The sequence below is a fragment of the Schistocerca serialis genome, chromosome 3 (assembly GCF_023864345.2).
Source record: "Schistocerca serialis cubense isolate TAMUIC-IGC-003099 chromosome 3, iqSchSeri2.2, whole genome shotgun sequence".
NCBI classification, from domain to species: Eukaryota; Metazoa; Arthropoda; class Insecta; order Orthoptera; family Acrididae; genus Schistocerca; species Schistocerca serialis.
In genome coordinates, this window is record NC_064640.1 from 196009454 (window position 1) to 196028532 (window position 19079).

Below are 19079 nucleotides of genomic sequence, written 5' to 3' on the forward strand. Positions count from 1 at the left end.
CCACACAACGTTGCGTGGCTTGCGGAGTATAAATGTAGATGTAGATGTAGAATACAGCTGGTAATAGTCTCCCTCGGAGTTTCACCTCTGCTCACATGAATCGCTGTCTATGAAGACATTTTGGCACAGGCAACGAGCTGTAGGTCAGCGTAGAGAATTGGCGGAAAGCACTGGCGGCTGCCTTCTATAACGAGGGTATTGGAAAGTTGGTACAACGCTACGACAAACGTCTAAATCGAATCGGCCACTATGGAGATAAGCAGCTGGAAGTTCTAGCTAACTGTTTCAAATAAAACAGTTTTGTTTTTCGCTGTAGTTTCCATTTTGCGACCTGTCGTTCATTAGTTCCCGAATAGCCCTCGTAATTTCTTTACCTGTATTTTCGTCACTCTTTCACCTTAAGGACTTATGTGCTATCATAACTTCACCTGCAGTTCCCACGATGTGCCTGAGTTATTTGAAAAGGAACACCCTAAATTTTGACGTGTTGAAGCTGTATGCTTTGCAGCTCAGTAGAGCCTGGGACCTGGCCATCGCGAAGTTGAATCGGGCACGACGGGCACGGGACGAAAACATTACCATATTTGGCGAGGAAGAGAGCACCAGTGACCTCCCAGCCAGCAACATTTCTATATAACGGTGTGGCCAATCGACACTGCACTCATTTAACACTTAACAATAGATGAGGAAAACTCGGTCAAAAGCTCGTGGGATTTTAATGAACTGACTGCGCTGGAAGCCCGAAAAGATTTTATTATTATTATTACTATTATTATCACTGAATTTAATTGTGACTGATTTCATCCAATTATTATTATTCACTTAACGAAGTGACATGATCCAAATCATTTGTCACAGTTAGAGTGGTTCTAAGGAGTTAAAATTATATTAAAGAATGCAGACTCCTGTGGGAGCCTCTGACGACAACAAGTGACTCTCAGTGTGGTTCTAGGCGCTACAGTCTGGAGCCGCGTGACCGCTACGGTCGCAAGTTCGAATCCTGCCTCGGGCATGGATGTGTGTGATGTCCTTAGGTTAGTTAGGTTTAAGTAGTTCTAAGTTCTAGGGGACTGATGACCACAGCAGTTAAGTCCCATAGTGCTCAGAGCCATACTCTCAGTACAATTGAAAACCTGGTCTCCTTCCAAGAATACGGAAACATTGACAAAATTTAAATATGTGCTTTAATTAACTTTCGTTACAGCATTATAGTGAACGACTCCCCGAATCGAACTAAAATCTTTTTCCTCTTCTCATGTATGAAGATTTAGGTGGGGCAGCGTTTTTTAGTTTCACCTCACGTACTCCGCTTCCTTTCTGACATGCTTTCTGAAGTTTTGTAATACTACATTTGCTTCAGAATAGTAGTTCTCGCCAGTCATGGAATATGGTGTTTCTGTTTTATTTTGTTCTGTATTTATTCGTCTGGTGCGGCTGGTCCCGGCGGAGGTTCGAGTCCTCCCTCGGGCATGGGTGTGTGTGTTTGTCCTTAGGATAATTTAGGTTAAGCAGTGTGTAAGCTTAGGGACTGATGACCTTAGCAGTTAAGTCCCATAAGATTTCACACATTTGAACATTAGTTTTCTTCTGGTGCTGGTAAGAAACCTATCTGTACGCTAACTTCTGATTTTGTCTAATGTGCTACAAGTTTCTGCCAGTTTAGAAATTTCATTTGTGATATTTATGTACGAAGGGATGCCATCCTATCGTTTCCTCCATTTAAACCCGAATCATTTCAATGATTAAAATTTTATCTTTATGATTTAAAAATAAACTGTAATAATCGGCTGTGGAAATACACGACACAGGAACACCAGACGTTTATAATGCTTTTTCATATCGTGCAAAAATGTGGACAGAGTAATATTTACTGACGGTCGTAATTATAGGCGTCTCGTTTTCAAAGAACAGCTAAAATATTTTATTACTGAAATTGTATTGTTCGGTAGTATCGGAGTATGTCTAGGTATCATTAGGACACCAAGCACCATAGAAGGGCATTGCACGATTCTCTTCCCGGAGGGAAGCACTTCGTGGGACGCGTTTGCGTTGGAAGTGTTAAGGGAGTAAAAACTTTATAACTCTTTAATAAACGTTCTCTGTGTTCAGTTTGCGACGAAGTAATTAGCGGGAAACCGGTTAGTTTGTGACTCTTCTGAGAAGTGAAGAGCGAATACAATTGGTCATTTAAATATCAAAACAACCGCGGGTTTTTCTTGTGATCTTTTAGCTACACAATGAAGGTTAATGAGAGTGAGACTGGACTCTTTGTACAAACAGACACCGCTCTATGGAGATATAAAGTCTCGCACAGGTTACGATCACTTGACGAGGGAGGCTTGGCCGAGAATACGGTGCAAAATGAAACAGTCTTTGATGTTATATAGGAAAACAATTTTGAACACACACCTTCAGTTTCTGTTTCTGAAGATTCGTCTGGAAGTGGGATCACAAAAACTTTAATGTGAAGCTCAATAACGGTGGAGTGCTGTCGACTGAAATTGACATATTCAGACGAGAACACTCATAGATAGCGAGGCATTTTCATAATAGAGATCGAGGAATTAAAAAAAATGCTTTATTCATAAAGGGAAAAATTAGTATCCACTATCTCATCCGGGTTATTTAAGTTGTTGTCCGACGTGATAATCTAGCATTCGTGCTGCACACTGAGAGCTAAATCAGTCCCAGAGGTTCCAGGATGGGACATAAATGTATTTAGCTAATTCATGCCATTCTCAAAGAACTGGTGTTCCTTGTTTCTGTGAAGAGGAATGTGCTATGGCTGCAGTCTACAGTTCGAAGACTGATTTGATGCAATTCTTTCCGTTTGTCTATACTGTGCAAGCCGTTTCATCTCTGTATATCTACTGCAATCTACACTCATTTGAACGTGATGACTGGGTGTTGTGTGATGTCCTTAGGTTAGTTAGGTTTAAGTAGTTCTAAGTTCTAGGGGACTGATGACCATAGATGTTAAGTCCCATAGTGCTCAGAGCCATTTGAACCAACTCATTTGAATCTAACTGATATAGCCAAGCTTAGGTGTCCCTCTATAAATTTTATCCCTTGAACTTCCCTCCTAGGATGTATCCTATCAACTGATCCCTTCTTCTGTCACGTTGAGATGGTACTGATACCCAGTGGTACACCAAACGGGTCAGATCGCTGTTGCACAAGCAGCGGAAAAAGTATGCGAAATTTAAAAGAACGCAAAATCCCGAAGACTGGCAAAGCTTTGCAGAAGTTCAAAATATAGTGCGTACTTCATTGCGAGATGCTTTCAATAATTTCCAACGAAACTCTGTCCCGAAATCTGGCAGAAAACCCAAAAAGATTCTGGTCATACATAAAGCACACCAGTGTCAAAACGCAACAATACCTTCACTGCGCGATAACAACGGTGAAGTCACTGATGATAGTGCCACACCAATACCCAAAAAGGGAAGTAGCACTAATCCGTTGAATTACAGCCCCACATTACTAACGTCGATTTGCAGTAGGGTTTTGAAACATAAACTGTATTCGAAGATTATGAGGCACCTCGAAGAAAACGATTTATTGACACGTAGTCAGCACGGATTCAGAAAATATCGTTCTTGCGAAACACAACTTTATACTCATGAAGTAATGAGTGGTATCGACAGGGGACGTCCAATTGATTCCATATTTTTAGATGTCCAGAAGGCTTTCGACACCGTTGCTCACAAGCGTCTTCTAACCAAACTGCATACCTATGTAATATCGCCACAGTTGTGCGACTGGATTCGTGATTTCCTGTCAAAAAGGTCACAGTTCGTATTAATAGACGGAAAGTCATCGAGTAAAACAGACATAATATCTGGCGTTCCCCAAGGAAGAGTTATAGGCCCTCTATTGTTCCTGATCCATATTAACGACATAGGAGACAATCTCAGTAGCCGTCTTAGACTGTTTGCAGATGATGCTATCATTTACCGTCTTGTTAGGTCGTCAGATAACTAAAATGAATTGCAAAATGATTTAGATAAGATATCTGTATGGTGCGAAAAGTGGCAGTTGACCCTAAATAAAGAAAAGTGTGAAGTTATTCACATGAGTACTAAAAGAAATCCGCTAAATTTCGATTACCCAATAAGTCACACAAATTTGAAGGCTGTAAATTCAACTAAATACTTAGGGATTGGAATTATAAGCTTTACAGAAGCTGTCCTGGTTCGCAGGAGAGCTTCTGTAAAGTTCGGAAGGAAGGAGACAAGGTGCTGGCAGAAGTAAAGCTGTGAGGAGGGGGCGTGAGTCGTGCTTGGGTCGCTCAGTTGGTAGAGCACTTGCCCGCGAAAGGCAAAGGTCCCAATTTCGAGTCTCGGTCCGGCAAACAGTTTTAATCTGCCAGGAAGTTTCAAGGCAGAACATAACAGCAACGATGTTATGTGTAAGGCAAAATCTCCTAACGATATAACTTTTCTGACCACAGTTACAGCCCATTATATTAACCATCGCTTACTTATGTATTTACAGGGCACCTGATGATTGCAATATGACGAAATGGGCTCATCGTGAATGATATAAAATGAAAGCAACTTCCAGAGGCAGTGTAGCTGGCTGATATTCGTAATAATCATGTCGTTAAAAGATATATTTTGCACTTCGCGCCCTAAAGAACACAAAAAAACTCTGCATTTTACACTTCATTGCTTGGCAGAGGAATCATCGAACCACTTTCAAACTATTCCTCTACCGTTCCTCTCTCGAATAGCATGTAAGATAAACGAAAGGTTAAATCTGACCGTGCGAGCTTTAGTGTCTCTTATGTTATTACGATGCTTATTTCTCCCTGTGTAGGCGGAAGTCGCCAAAATATTTTCGCATTCGGGTAGAATGTTGCTGACTGAAACTTCGTGAAAAAATCTCGCCGCAAAGAAAAAGTCTATATTTAGTAGCTGCTACCAAATCTCCCTTATCATATTCGTGACACTGGCTTCTCTATTAGCGGTAATACAAAATGAGCTGCCCTTCTTGGAACTTTATCGATGTGCTCCGTCAGTCCTACCTGGTAAGGATCCTCCACTGCTGCGACAAAACGAATAATAAGTCGTGAATGGAGAAGCAAAGTTCATTGCTTCATCAAAATGATTGTTCAGTCAATAGCTTGTGAACCCCCTCGAGCAGCTGCATGAATAAATAAACTGTAAATCAAAAACTCGCTCTTTATAGGGCCTTCAAAATTCGTGGTTGAATTTTTAAGTGTTGGCTACGCTACAGTCTAGGGGCCACCCAACGTATCTGTCGCTCTAGCTCTAAACATTTTCAGTCCCAAGTTCAAACAATTACAAGCAGAAACTTGCAGTGAAAATAATGTCCACTACTCACAGCGTTTTAAATTTTAATAAAACTGAATTTGTTGAAAATAAGCAACATTTACCACAGTCAATAATTGTTCACAACTAAAATAATGATTGTCTGAGTGAAGACTTAAATAAAACGGAACAGTATCTCACATTCGCATTAACTTCCAAAATATAATCAAAGTTCCTTCAGCGCAAATTTAACGTTAAAGTTCCACAGTAGCGAACTAACTTCGGAATACACATCACCTAAAAAATAACGGCAGTAAAGTTTCTAAGTTCGTACTAAATTTTATAACGCAAAATATATCTCTCTTTGCAAAATGATTTAGACAAGATATCTACACTGAAGCGCCAAAGAAGCTGGTATAGAAATGCGAGAGATACGGAAACAGGCAGAATTCAAAAATTGGTTCAAATGGCTCTGAGCAATATGGGACTCAACATCTTAGGTCATAAGTCCCCTAGAACTTAGAACTACGTAAACCTAACTAACCTAAGGACATCACACACACCCATGCCCGAAGCAGGATTCGAACCTGCGACCGTAGCAGTCCCGCGGTTCCGGACTGCAGCGCCAGAACCGCACGGCCACCGCGGCCGGCGACAGAATTCGGCCCTGCGGTCGGCAACGCCTATGTAAGACAACAAGTGTCTGGCGCAGTTGTTAGATCGGTTGCTGCTGCTACAATGGCAGGTTATCAAGATTTAGGTGAGTTGAACGTGGTGTTATAGTATACGCAGGAGCGATGGGATACAGCATCTCCGAGGTAACGATGAAGAGGAGATTTTCCTGTACGACCATTTCACGAGTGTACTGTGAATATCAGGAATCCGCTAAAACATCAAATCTCCGATATCGCTGCGGACGTAAAAAGATCCTGCAACAACGGGACCAACGACGACTGAAGAGAATCGTTCAATGTGACAGAAGTGTAACCCCTCTGCAAATTGCTGCAGATTTCAGTGCTGCGCCATCAACATGTGTCACCCTGTGAACCATTCAATGGAACGTCATCGATATGGGCTTTTGGAGCCGATAGCCCACTCGTGTACCATTGATGACTGTACGACACAAAGCTTTACGCCTCGCCTGGACCTGTCAACACCGACACTGGACTGTTGATGATTGGAAACATGTTGCCTGGTCGTACGAGTCTCGTTTCAAATTGTATCGAGTGCATTGGCGTGTACGGGTATGGAGATAACCTCATCAATCCATGGACCCTGCTTGCCAGCACGAGACTGTTCAAGCTGGTGGAGACTATGGAATTGTATGGGGCATGTTCAGTTGGCGTGATATGGGCCCCCTGATACGTCTAGATACGAGATACGAGTCTGACAGGTGATACGTGCGTAAGCATCCTGTCTGATCACCTGCATCCATTTATGTCCATTGTGCATGCCGACGAACTTGGGCAATTCCAGCAGGACAATGCGACACCCCAAACGTCGAGAATTGGTACAAAGTGGCCCCAGGAACACTCTTTTGAGTTTAAATACTTCCGCTGGCCACCAAACTCCTCAGACATGAGCATTATTGCGCATATCTGGGATGCCTTGCAAAGTGCTGTTCAGAAGAGGTCTCAACCCCATCTTACTCTTACGAATTTATGGACAGCCCTACTGCATTCTTGGTGTCAATTCCCTCCAGTAATACTTCAAACATTAGTCGAGTCCATGCCACGTCGTGGTGTGACACTTCTGCGTGATTGCGGGGCCCCTACACGACATTAGGCTGGTGTACCAATTTGTTTGGCTCTTCAGTGTACATTGAAAAAGGAGGAGAGGTTTATACTGATTTCATTGAGTAGGAGAAAGCCTTTGACAGCATACAGAGGAATAAATTAATGGACATTCTAAGGAAGAATGGTGCAGACTGGTGGGATAGAAGGCTAATTAAAAACCTATACCTACAACAGAAATCACGGCTACTGATTGGGAATGAGATCATAGCGGAAAACCCAACGGGAAGAGGAGTGAGGCAAGGCTGCTCTTTCTTCCCATATTTGGACCTTATCATTCAGAAATGTTTGAAACAAAAAAGAAGAATGTGGGTTGCTGATAGAAGGACAGAATGTATCGAATTGCGAATGATATGGTGTTACTGGCAAAGAGCGAAATAACTATGACTGGAACGTTAAAAGACTTGAATAAGACCTGTGAGGAATTCTGAATGTGAATTAATAAAGAGAAGATAAAATGTATGGTGATAAATCAAAGAAAAGAAAGAACAACTATAAAGTTAAGACAGGAAGATATAGAACAAGTTAGTGCGTTCCGATATTTGCTAAACATTACTACATAACATTACAGCATATGAGCTGTAAAAGGAGAAGAAAACACGTAAAGCGACTGCCAAAGAGGCATTTAATAAGAAGAGGAGGCTTTTAAGTAGATGTATGGACCGGGATCTGAGGAAGAGACTGAGGCATTGCTTTATATGGCGCGTGGCATTATTCGGAGTTGAGACATGGACACTGAGAAAAGAGAAAGAAAGAAGAATAGAGGCGTTTGAGACGTGGATTTGGAGAAAGACAGAAGGGATAAAATGGGTAGACAAAGTCGGATGAGGCGGTGTCGAGAACAGTGGGGAAGAGAGAGAAATTTTAAAGGTAATAAGGATGAGAAAACACAATTGGCAAGGACACTGGATGAGAAGAGTTTGTTTACTGATGGATGCTACGGTGAATGGCAGAAGTAGAAGATGACGCAGAAAATACCAGATGGTGGATAGTATAAGGATAGGAAACACTTATGAGAAAAATGGCAGGACTGTATGGAGAGCTATATGTGAAGACTTCTTCCAGAGTACTGTGATGATGATGATGATGATCAAATATACCACTGAAAATCGACGTCGGTGATATGGGTCTATATTTCGAGGCATTACTTCCATTTACTTTCGGCCTGTGAAACTTTCCAGTCCTTAGCTACGGTTGTCTCATCGAGCGAACGGTTGTACATTGTTACTCCATTTGGAGCTATTGCTCAACATAATCCTAAATAGATCTAACTGTCATACAATATGGATGGAAAAACTATTCTTTATAAAGTGGTTTAAGTTGCTTCCCGCTACCTGGGGTCTCTATTTCTAAGTTGCTCATGTTGGGAGCTGTTTTGATTCGAATTTTGAAATATTTACTTCGTCTTCTTTGCTGAGGGAATTTTGGAAAACCATGTTTAATAACTCTGCTTTAGTGTCACTGTCATCGGAAACATTACCGTTTTTACTGCGCAGTGAAGATATTGTTTGTGCATACCAGCTTGCTGCTGGTGTATTTTTCATAACACCAGAATCTCTTTGAATTTTTTGTCAGATTCAGGCGAATTTTCTCAGCCCAGGGACTGGGTGTTGTGCTGTCCTCATCATCATCCTATCATCCTCATCGACTGCAGGTCGCCGAAGTGGCGTCAAATTGAAATACCGGCACCCGGCGAACGGCCTGCCCGACGGGGGGCCCTAGCCATACGATTAAATTAACAAAAAAAAAAAAATTCATTGTGGAAACTATTAAAATCATATCGCATTGGAGTCCGCGAGCTTTTGTAAAACATGACTCACTTTGGAGATTTTGCGTTCTTACTAACTTGGTATGCTGTTTCCGTCGCTTCTGCAACAGTGTTTTGACCTGTTTTGTATACTATAGGGGTTCTGTTCCGTCTCTTATTAATTTATATGGTACAAATTTCTCATTTTCAGTCAGTGTTCAATTTCTTGGAATTTCAGCCACATCTGTTCTAAACTTAAGTAGTTAGTTTGTTGATGTTCCCCATGTTAGGAAAGGCCCTATGTTCACTTTCACCAGATTGTGAAAACAAGAAATAATACTTAATTTGTACTCTTCCAGTGAGTAAATGACTAATAATGTAGCACAAACTACTTTAGGGATGAATAGCAGAGAACGTGCTATTTAAACGGATGAGTTATATAATACTGAGACGAGAATCAGAGATAGACATCTAGGACAATAATTGGTTTCCTATTATTAACAAATAAATACAAAAATAATTCTCTGAAACGCCAAGATAAACACGTTAAGAACAAAATCTTTACACGAAAGAAGTGTGTATAAGAACGTAAAACGGTTACTTCACCATACCTTCACTGAGATAATCACACCAAGGAATCAATCGTTTGCACCATATACTCGTACACTTTCAAACCTTTAAACTTATAAATGCTCTCGGTGAAGTTACAGAGAAAATATCTACGGTTTTCACGGAAACACACAGAGAAATGCCTGGTATCGCATGTTCCACCGAACAGAGACATTTACGTTGAAATGCCTTCATTGGATCCAAAATTAACAAACTCCCAAAAACTGGAATTATCCATGTCGAGAGAATGATGCGTTTGCCCCATCTGTAACTTTATTCCTTAATTTGTGAAACCAGTAGAACGATCAGAATGAGGGCAGACTTAACCATAAATCTAAATAAACCAGTTTCACCGCCAAAAACACTCGTGGGGCAAACAGGTTTCGTGCCATAAGAAGAAGATCTTGAAAAAGCAAAATGAATTCCCGGAAAAATCTCCGCAAAACCTTAACGTCGAAATTAGCTTGTGTTTCATAAATTACACTATATCATCCGGAAGTGTGAAGTGTCGTAAATTATGGAGAAATCTTTCGAGAGGAAGAGTGCCTAGCATCCTAAAACACTCACGGGAAAGCTACGATCGGTAAAACAGTTTCTCGGGTCGTAGTTCATTTAAGTGGGTGCGGAGGAACATTGAATGTTGTCATCTGCCAACGTCAGAGGGCGTCACTTGACCTAGTACCAAGTCGTCGACCTTCGTGAAAGTGACTAGTGTATCGTGAAATTGGAACCCACGTGAGGTATGATACGGACCGATTGTATGGAAGATATGAGGCAAAGAGAAACGAACGAATCTCAGACCCGGCTGCAAGGAGTGAACTTTCACATCAGCACAGGATTGGAATGACATACAGGGCACGGCCGTCCATATTTAGATTTTCAGTGACTTCCTGAAATCACTCCAGGTTCTTGGCACAATCCTTCTTGGTTGCTGGTTCTGCCCCACATGGAATAGTTACCAGTTTGCCACCATTTAGGAAGTGAGATGGTGTCAATGCTGTATTACTTTCTCCTTGAGTGATGGGTCGTGTTTATTGAAGCTTGTATACCTATCAAAATGCTGTTTAGCCTCTTTTCACCCACCTGAGAGCTCCCAAGCACCTTCCTCTAGCAACGCTTGGCGGAGCCTATCACGCATTCCCACCAGCCTCACCACCAAGCTGCCTGTGGTGGTACCTATGTGATTCAAAAATGGTTCAAATGGCTCTGAGCTCTATGGGACTTAACATCTGAGGTCATCAGTCCCCTAGAACTTAGAACTACTTAAACCTAACTAACCTAAGGACATCACACACATCCATGCCCGAGGCAGTATTCGAACCTGCGACCGTAGCGGTCGCGCGGTTCCAGACTAAAGCGCCTAGAACCGCTCGACCACACCAGCCGGCACCCATGTGATTCCATGGCGGGGGCAGTAATATTATATGTCATCATGCTGGACAGTTCTAAATAGCTCGACAGTTCTGTGTTGGCTGCATGGAGTGTTGTAGCATTATCTGAGTAAACAGTGAGCTTCTACGTCCTGCAAAGCGTCGCGTGAGCATCAGAAATCTATCGGTGGACGTAACGGCGTCAAGTTTAGCATGAATTTCACGTTGCAGTCTCCCCCTCCTTCCTACTTCCATCTGTTGACTACATTAAACAATGTCTTGTCCTAGCAACTAAAAAGAAAAGTCATTTATGAAGATTTGAGATTTTAGTTTACCTAGCTTGTCATGTTGAGATGGCTCCAGTTCTTCTTGTGTAGGGGTGCGATTTTTGAAGCTGGAAATCTCCCATCAAGTCCTCACGGTTGGTTTGAACTAATTAAATCTGAAGATTGTTGTTGCAGCATTTTTTTCATAAACATATTTTCTCACGTTTTAGTATTCCGTAACATACAGTATTTTGATTTTTCACATTAACAATGCCGAAATTGCATGTTCTCACCTATTATAAAAAAATACCTCAGATCACATCAGAGGTAAGCTTACGACTCCCACACTCTGCGGAAATAACCATATTCCAAATGGTTTACAATTTTTCTTAACAAATGAGTTTCTACTAGTTTCCATTACATTATTAATTTCGATTATTACTTGATAAGTGAATCTAGAAATAAATATAGAAAACAGTACAGGATTGCGTAATTAATAATAGAAATTTTAAGTGTGCCAGTAATTCGTAATTTCAAATGTTTTTAAAAATATAATTTTAACTGTACATTCAGAACTAGTAGTTATGGATTATAACATCAAAACTAAAATATTTTATAAAGTAACTCCTTTTCATAAATTTTATCCTGAAATATAACATACTGTGTATAAAATTACAATACTGAGCAGCTGCTCGAAGAACCTTTCTGTGGGTTGCTGTTTGTCTCGGACAACTTCAGCTATCCTTTGGTTTGTTTCTGAAGTGATAGTGAAGTGGAAACGTGAAGGAACACGTACATCACAAAAGCGTACAGGCCGACCTCGTCTGTTGACTGACAGAGACCGTCGACAGTTGAAGAGGGTCGTAATGTGTAATGGGTAGACATCTATCCACACAGGAATTCCAAACTGCATCAGGATCCACTGCAAGTACTACTATGATAGTTAGGTGGGAGGTGAGAAAACTTAGATTTCATGGTCGAGCGGCTGCTCATAAGCACCACGTCACGCCGGTAGATGCCAAACGACGCCTCGCTTGGTGTAAGGAGCGTAAACATTGCACTATTGAACAGTGGGAAAACGTTGTGTGGAGTGACGAATCACGGTACACGATGTGGTGATCCGATGGCAGGGTGTGAGTATGGCGAATGCCCGGTGAACGTAATATGCCAGCGTGTGTAGTGCCAACAGTAAAATTTGGAGGCGGTGGTGTTATGGTGTGTTCGTGTTTTTCATGGAGGGGGCATGCACCCCTTGTTGTTTTGCGTGCCACTATCATAGCACAGGCGTACATTGGTGTTTTAAGCACCTTCTTGCTTCCCACTGTTGAAGAGCAATTGGGGAGTGGCGATTGCATCCTTCAACACGATCGAGCAGTTGTTCATAATGCACGGCCTGTGGTGGAGTGGTTACACGACAATAACATCTCTGTAATGGACTCGCTTGCACAGAGTGCTGACCTAAATCCTGTAGGACACCTTTGGGATTTTTTGGAACGCAGACTTCGTGCCAGGCCTCACCGACCGACATAGATACCTCTCCTCAGTGCAGCACTCCGTGAAGAATGGGCTGCCATTCCCCAAGAAACCTTCCAGCAACTGATCGAACGTATGCCTGCGAGAGTGGAGGCAAGGCTAAGAGGTGGGCCAACACCACATTGAATTCCAGCATTACCGATGCAGGGCGTCACGAACTTGTCCGGTTACTTTTGAGCACATAGTGTATGCGTGTGTTTGATAAGCAGCTCCATGGCATAATGACGTCCGTCCAGCATAGGAAGCTTCTTCGAACTGCACATTCCAGCGCACTGGAGCCTTCCACCGAGTCGAATCATACCATTAGATAGGAATGAATTGATTCGGTCTATCTTTGATGTTATGGGTATATGTACCTCCTTACGCAACGCAGAGTGTTCGGCAGTGAATCGCTCCTCTTGCAACTCCTCTGAGCCAGCATTTACAGGCGTTTTATAACTCCATAGCACTCAAACTACCAGCTTTGCTCTTTGCTCTTTGTGGTCTCAAGAAGTCGAAATACAAAGGCACGTACGTTTAGTTCTCGCCAATATGAACTAAATTTTACGATCTTTAATAAAGATTCAATAATGGTATGCACAGTGACATTAGTCCGAATTTTGACTTTTGACATTGGTTTAGGTGGGGCTGGGATGTCTAGTGACCATGACTGTCTGTCTTATGAAAGACATATTGGATCACATCACCAAATGTCAACCGTTACTATTAGATCTGCTCCTAGTTCCACTGTGACGCGACCTGCAGGATTTTTACTTCCTGGACAGTGCCTCCATTGACTGGGTTTAGTGTACGTCAGTGTTTCTATAAATGAAGGTATTCCATTTGTTTCGATCACTCCTTACCCGCTCCAAAGTTACTGTTGAGTAGCTCCACAAAGTAATTTTGTTGCCATCAAATCCTGTTTCCTGTCAAAAGTAACTAAAGATTTGTGTGCCGATCAATGGGGTAAGCCATTCCTACGTAGTAAAGGTTACAATCTTTGTTGGTGTGAGCATGTACTTACTGCACGCAATATGTGCTTTCTAACTAATTCCACTAGTTGTCTGTTGATACAAAACAACACCACGAGCTCTTCCAGACGCAGTGCAGAACACATATGCTTCTACAGAACTACTTGTGTATGTCACACCTACCCATCTACGAACGCGAAACGGTATCAGATAATGAAGCTTTGAGACCCAACAGAGCCAACTGCGTAAAAGGTCTGTGGGCAGAACTTCCTTCTATGCAATACCTCTCAGTCACGTGTCTCGGAAGATAAATTTAGCAAAAATCACAATGGGTGTGAACAGACCAAGAGGGTCATAATAGTGAGCAGCTGATCGAAGGACTTTTATGTTGGTTGCTAGTTTGTCACTGAGAACTTCAGATATCTTTTGGTAGTCAGTGGAGATGGAGTCATCTTCAGTATTTCAATTGATTTCCAAGTGTTGTGTTGCAGGCCTGGTTCCAAGCCCTTTGGCATGCTATGTCGCCTTCAGCGAAGCAAGTTTTAAATCTAATTTAAAGTCATTTCTCCCAGACAACACCTTCTATTCCATTGACGAATTTCTACTTAAAACTGGTGGCCAGTAAAAGAAAAATAACTAAAATTAAAGAGCAGAAACTAATTTTTGAGAATAGTTGCATGAGAATAAAATAATGTGTTCATTAAGGTTAACACTACTCATGCATACATATTCTGCAAACTGATTCCTTCCACATCACTTCGATAAAAGAATCATTCTAGTGATCTATGGATCATGTAACTAAATAACTAACTACGTTCTTTCGAACTAGTCTCATGTTTGTAAAGTGTAAGGATCATTTGCAGGAAAAGTGCTGTCAGTTCGTGACAAATAGGTGCAGCTTCATCACTACCTTTCACACTTGCTACAAGATTGTCCATGAAGTCAGAACTGTCAGTAAGTGCTGACACTCGCGGATATTTATCACTACTTTTATTTATTTATTTATTGTTCCATGGTACCAAATTAAGGAGAAGTCTCCATGGTCATGGAACGAGCTAATACATGAAATTATAACACGATAGTAGAAACAGATAAAATGAAATATAAGAAACATACTCAGGCGACAATTTGTAAGTTTAAATAAAGAAAATCAACAATGTAACACTGCAATTTGCTTAATTTTTCAGCTCTTCCAGGAGCTCCTCGACAGAATAGGAGTGAGCCATGAGGAAACTTTTCAGTTTAGACTTAAAAATGTTTGCGCTACTGCTAAGATTTTTGAGTTATTGTGGTAGCTTATTGAAAATGGATGCAGCAGAATACTGCACTCCTTTCTGCACAAGAGTCAAGGAAGTGCATTCCACACGCAGATTTGATTTCTGCCTAGTGTTAACTGAGTGAAAGCTGCTAACTCTTGGGAATAAGCTAATATTGCTAACAACAAAAGACATTGAAGAAAATATATACTGTGAGGGCAATGTCAGAATTCCTAGACTATTGAATAGGGGTCGACAAGAGGTTCTCGAACTTACACCACATATAGCTCGAACAGCCCGTTTTTCAGCCAAAAATAGCCTTTTTGAATCAGAAGAATTACCCCAAAAAATAATGCCATACGACATAAGCCTATGAAAATATGCGAAGTAGACTACTTTTCGTATTGAACTGTCACTTATTTCAGATACTGTTCTAATGGTAAATAAAGCAGCATTTAGTTTCTGAACAAGATCCTGAACATGGGCTTTCCACAACAGCTTACTATCTATCCGAACGCCTAGGAACTTGAACTGTTCCGTCTCGCCTATAATATGCCCATTCTGTCTTATCAAAATATCGGTTCTTGTTGAATTATGAGTTAGAAACTGTAAAAAATGAGTCTTATTGTGATTTAGCATCAAATTATTTTCCACAAGCCACGAACTTATTTCATGAACTACATTATTTGATACTGTTTCAATATTACACACAAGATCCTTCACTACCAAGACGGTGTCATCAGCAAACAGAAATATATTTGAATCACCTGCAATACTTTATATAAATAAGAAACATCAGTGGCCCCTGAACTGACCCTTGGGGAACGCCCCACTTAACAGTGCCCCATTGGGACTGAATATCACTACCACTCTCAATATTGCGGAGAATTACCTTCTGGTTTCTGTTCTTAAAGTAAGAGGCGAACCAATTGTAAGCTACTCCCCTTACTCCATAATGGTCCAACTTCTGCAGTAATATTTTGTGGTCAACACAGTCAAAAGCCTTTGTCAAATGAAAGAAAACACCTAGCGTTCGCAACCTTTTATTTAATCCGTCCAAAACCTCACAGAGAAAAGAGAATATAGCATTTTCAATTGTTAAACCATTTCTAAAACCAAACTGTACATTTGACCGCAAATTATGTGAATTTAAATGCTCCAGTGACCTTGTATATACAACCCTCTCGATAACTTTAGCAAACACCGATGACATAGAAATAGGTCTAAAATTGTCAACACTATCCCTGTCTCCCTTTTTATAAAGTGGCTTCACTACCGAGTACTTTAATCGGTCAGGAAACCGACCACTCCTAAAGGAAAAGTTACAGATATGGCTAAGTACTGGGCTAACATACATAGAACAATACTTCAGTATTCTGCTAGATCCCCCGTCATATCCATGAGAGTTCATGGTCTTTAGTGATTTAATTATTAACTCAATCTCCCTCTTGTCCGTATCATGGATCATTTCAGGTAACAGTCTCGGAACACGTTTTTCTAAGAGCGCTATATGATGCCCTGTTGGGACTAGGTTTCTATTTAGTTCACCTGCTATATTCAGAAAGTGATAATTAAATACTGTACATATATGCGACTTATCAGTAACACGGACATTCCCACTACGCACTGACTCTCTATCCTCGACCTGTCTCTGCAGACTAGTCACTTCCTTTTCGACTGACCATATGTTTTTAATTTTATCCTGAGATTTAGCTATTCTATCTGCATACCACATACTTTTTGCCTCTCTAATAACATTTTTAAGCACCTTACAATACTGTTTGTAATGGGCTGCTGCATTTAGATTCTGACTGTTTCTAACGTTCTGATATAATAGCCATTTGTTCTACAAGATATTCTTATCCCTCTAGTCAGCCACCCAGGCTGACTGTTTGTGCTAGTACCCAGTTTTGAACGTTCTAACGGAAAGCAAATTTCAAAGAACATAAGAAAAGTCTTGAGGAAAGCATTATATTTATCGTCTACTGTATCAGCACTATAAATATCTTGCCACTCTTGTTTCTTGATAAGGTTTACAAAGGTCTCTACAGCAACTGGATCAGCTTTCCTAAACAGTTGATAACTATATTTAACATGTGCTGCAGCACAAAAATCTATTAGAGTTAAAATTTGTGCATCATGATCTGAAAGGCCATTTCCTTTTTGCTAACAGAATGCCCTTCCAGTAATGAGGAACGAACAAAAATATTGTCTATAGTTGTTCTACTGTTCCCTTGCACTCTCGTTGGAAAGAATACGGTTTGCATAAGATTATATGAATTAAGGAAGTCTACCAGCATCCTTTTCCTTGCACAATCACTTATGCAATTAATATTGAAGTCACCACATATAACTTTTTGTATTTCGTATAAAGTAAACCAAGAACCGCCAATAGCTTTAGCAAAAATGTTGTGAAATCGAAGCCTGGGGATCTATAAATAACAACAGTTAGAAGTAGAGCTCCACTAAATTTAACCACACTTGCACAACATTCAAACACCTTTTCAGTGCAGTACTTTGGAACATCAATTGACTCAAATGGGATGCCGTTTTTCATATACATGGCTACTCCCTCACACCGCAAAGAGCTCCTAGAAAAGCTGCCAGCCAACCAGTATCCTGGTAAAGGAAGCCTCTGAATTATCTCCTTATTTATGAAGTGTTCAGATATACCAATAATTTCAGAGTCAACAGCTATAAGCAGTTCACTAACTTTATCTCTAATACCTTGTATATTTTGATGAAATATACTAACTTCCTCATTACTCGGATACCTAAGCTTTGTCGAAAGTGGTTTCTTTGTTAGAGAGACTTCCCTTAAGCAGGAATACCTAGCAGCTGACCTCAATCTAAAAAAGGTGCAGCTCTAACACCCACTACTACCGGGATTTTCCAATGAGTGATCCCACCACCCCACCTATGCTGTCACCAATAAGCTTTGCCAACCTCCCCTACCCATACCTGTTGAGGTGCAGGCCATGTCTAGTGAAACCCGTCCTGCTGATAGACTCCACCGAAACCACTGAAATGTGCCCCATGCCTTCTGTCATCAGCGCACCCCTAAGTCTCATGTTATTACGCCTGACGGCTGTATTAAGATGAGGCCGATCGTGACGCTGAAACAGTCTCACGAAATGCACATTCGTGTTGCCGGTCTGAGTAGCTATCTTTTCCAGGTCACCATCTATGTCATACTCCCCATCCCTATCAATACTATTACCAGCCCCCCACCCACAATCACTACCTGATCCCCTTTAGTAAAATCCCTACATAACCCCCCTATGTTAACAGTCACCTGAGCCAATCCTGCATTAGGCTTCATAATGCTGGTGACCTGGTACTCACTCCCCAACACTTCCTGCAACTGCTGACCTACACCTCTGCCATGAGAACTACCGAACAGCAGAACCTTCTTCTTTCTCTTCGACTTTGCAACTGTCCTAGCCACCGTAACTGCTGAGGTCTGCTGCATACTTCCTACATCTACAGCTACTACAGATTCCTCTCCACTAGGCTCTGACAGTTGGTCATTTCTATTGCAAATACCAATAGTAAAACTATCTGAAAATCGCCATCTCCTAGCAGATCTCTTGCCAACAGCCAGCTCCCATTCCCCTTAGTGCTTCTAGCGCCATTATAGCAGCTGACAAAAGGAATGGGCTTGGTGCAAGTCCAAATGTTAAACATCTAAAACGATATGTTATCATATCATCTGTGGTGGTGTAGGAACCATTCACACCTTCTTCAACGCAATACCAAAAGAATCTAGTGAGATCTTTGCCTTGTTTGTTCAAAGTCAACTACAAGAAGGCTCGGTCTATATCACAAATTAGTTCCATAGGAACTTCGCGGAATCGTAGCAAGTTTGCAACTATTTCTGGAAGTAAGTTTGGTCCTGAATGAAATTTTCACGCGGAGTGTGTGTTGATATGAAATTTTCTGACAGTTTTGAGGACGGGTCGCGAGTCGCACTTGGGTAGGTCTGTCTGTGGAGCACTTGCTGCAGGGGTGCATCTGCGCTAGTCACCCACGTAAGGAGGTAGCTAAATGATAGCGCTGCTGTGCAGTATTCACCGTTAGCAAGCCTTGGGAATATTCGCCGTCCTACTAATACATAAGCAGTCCCCATTCTACTGTGTGAATACTAACCCAAATGCAAAATACTGCTCTGCCATCAACAAGCATGCATTAAGTAACGCCATACGCAAAAAAAAAAAATCAGTAATGTCCATGAGTGCAGCACAGCCGAGGCCTACGAGAAAGACAGGCCGCGGCGTGT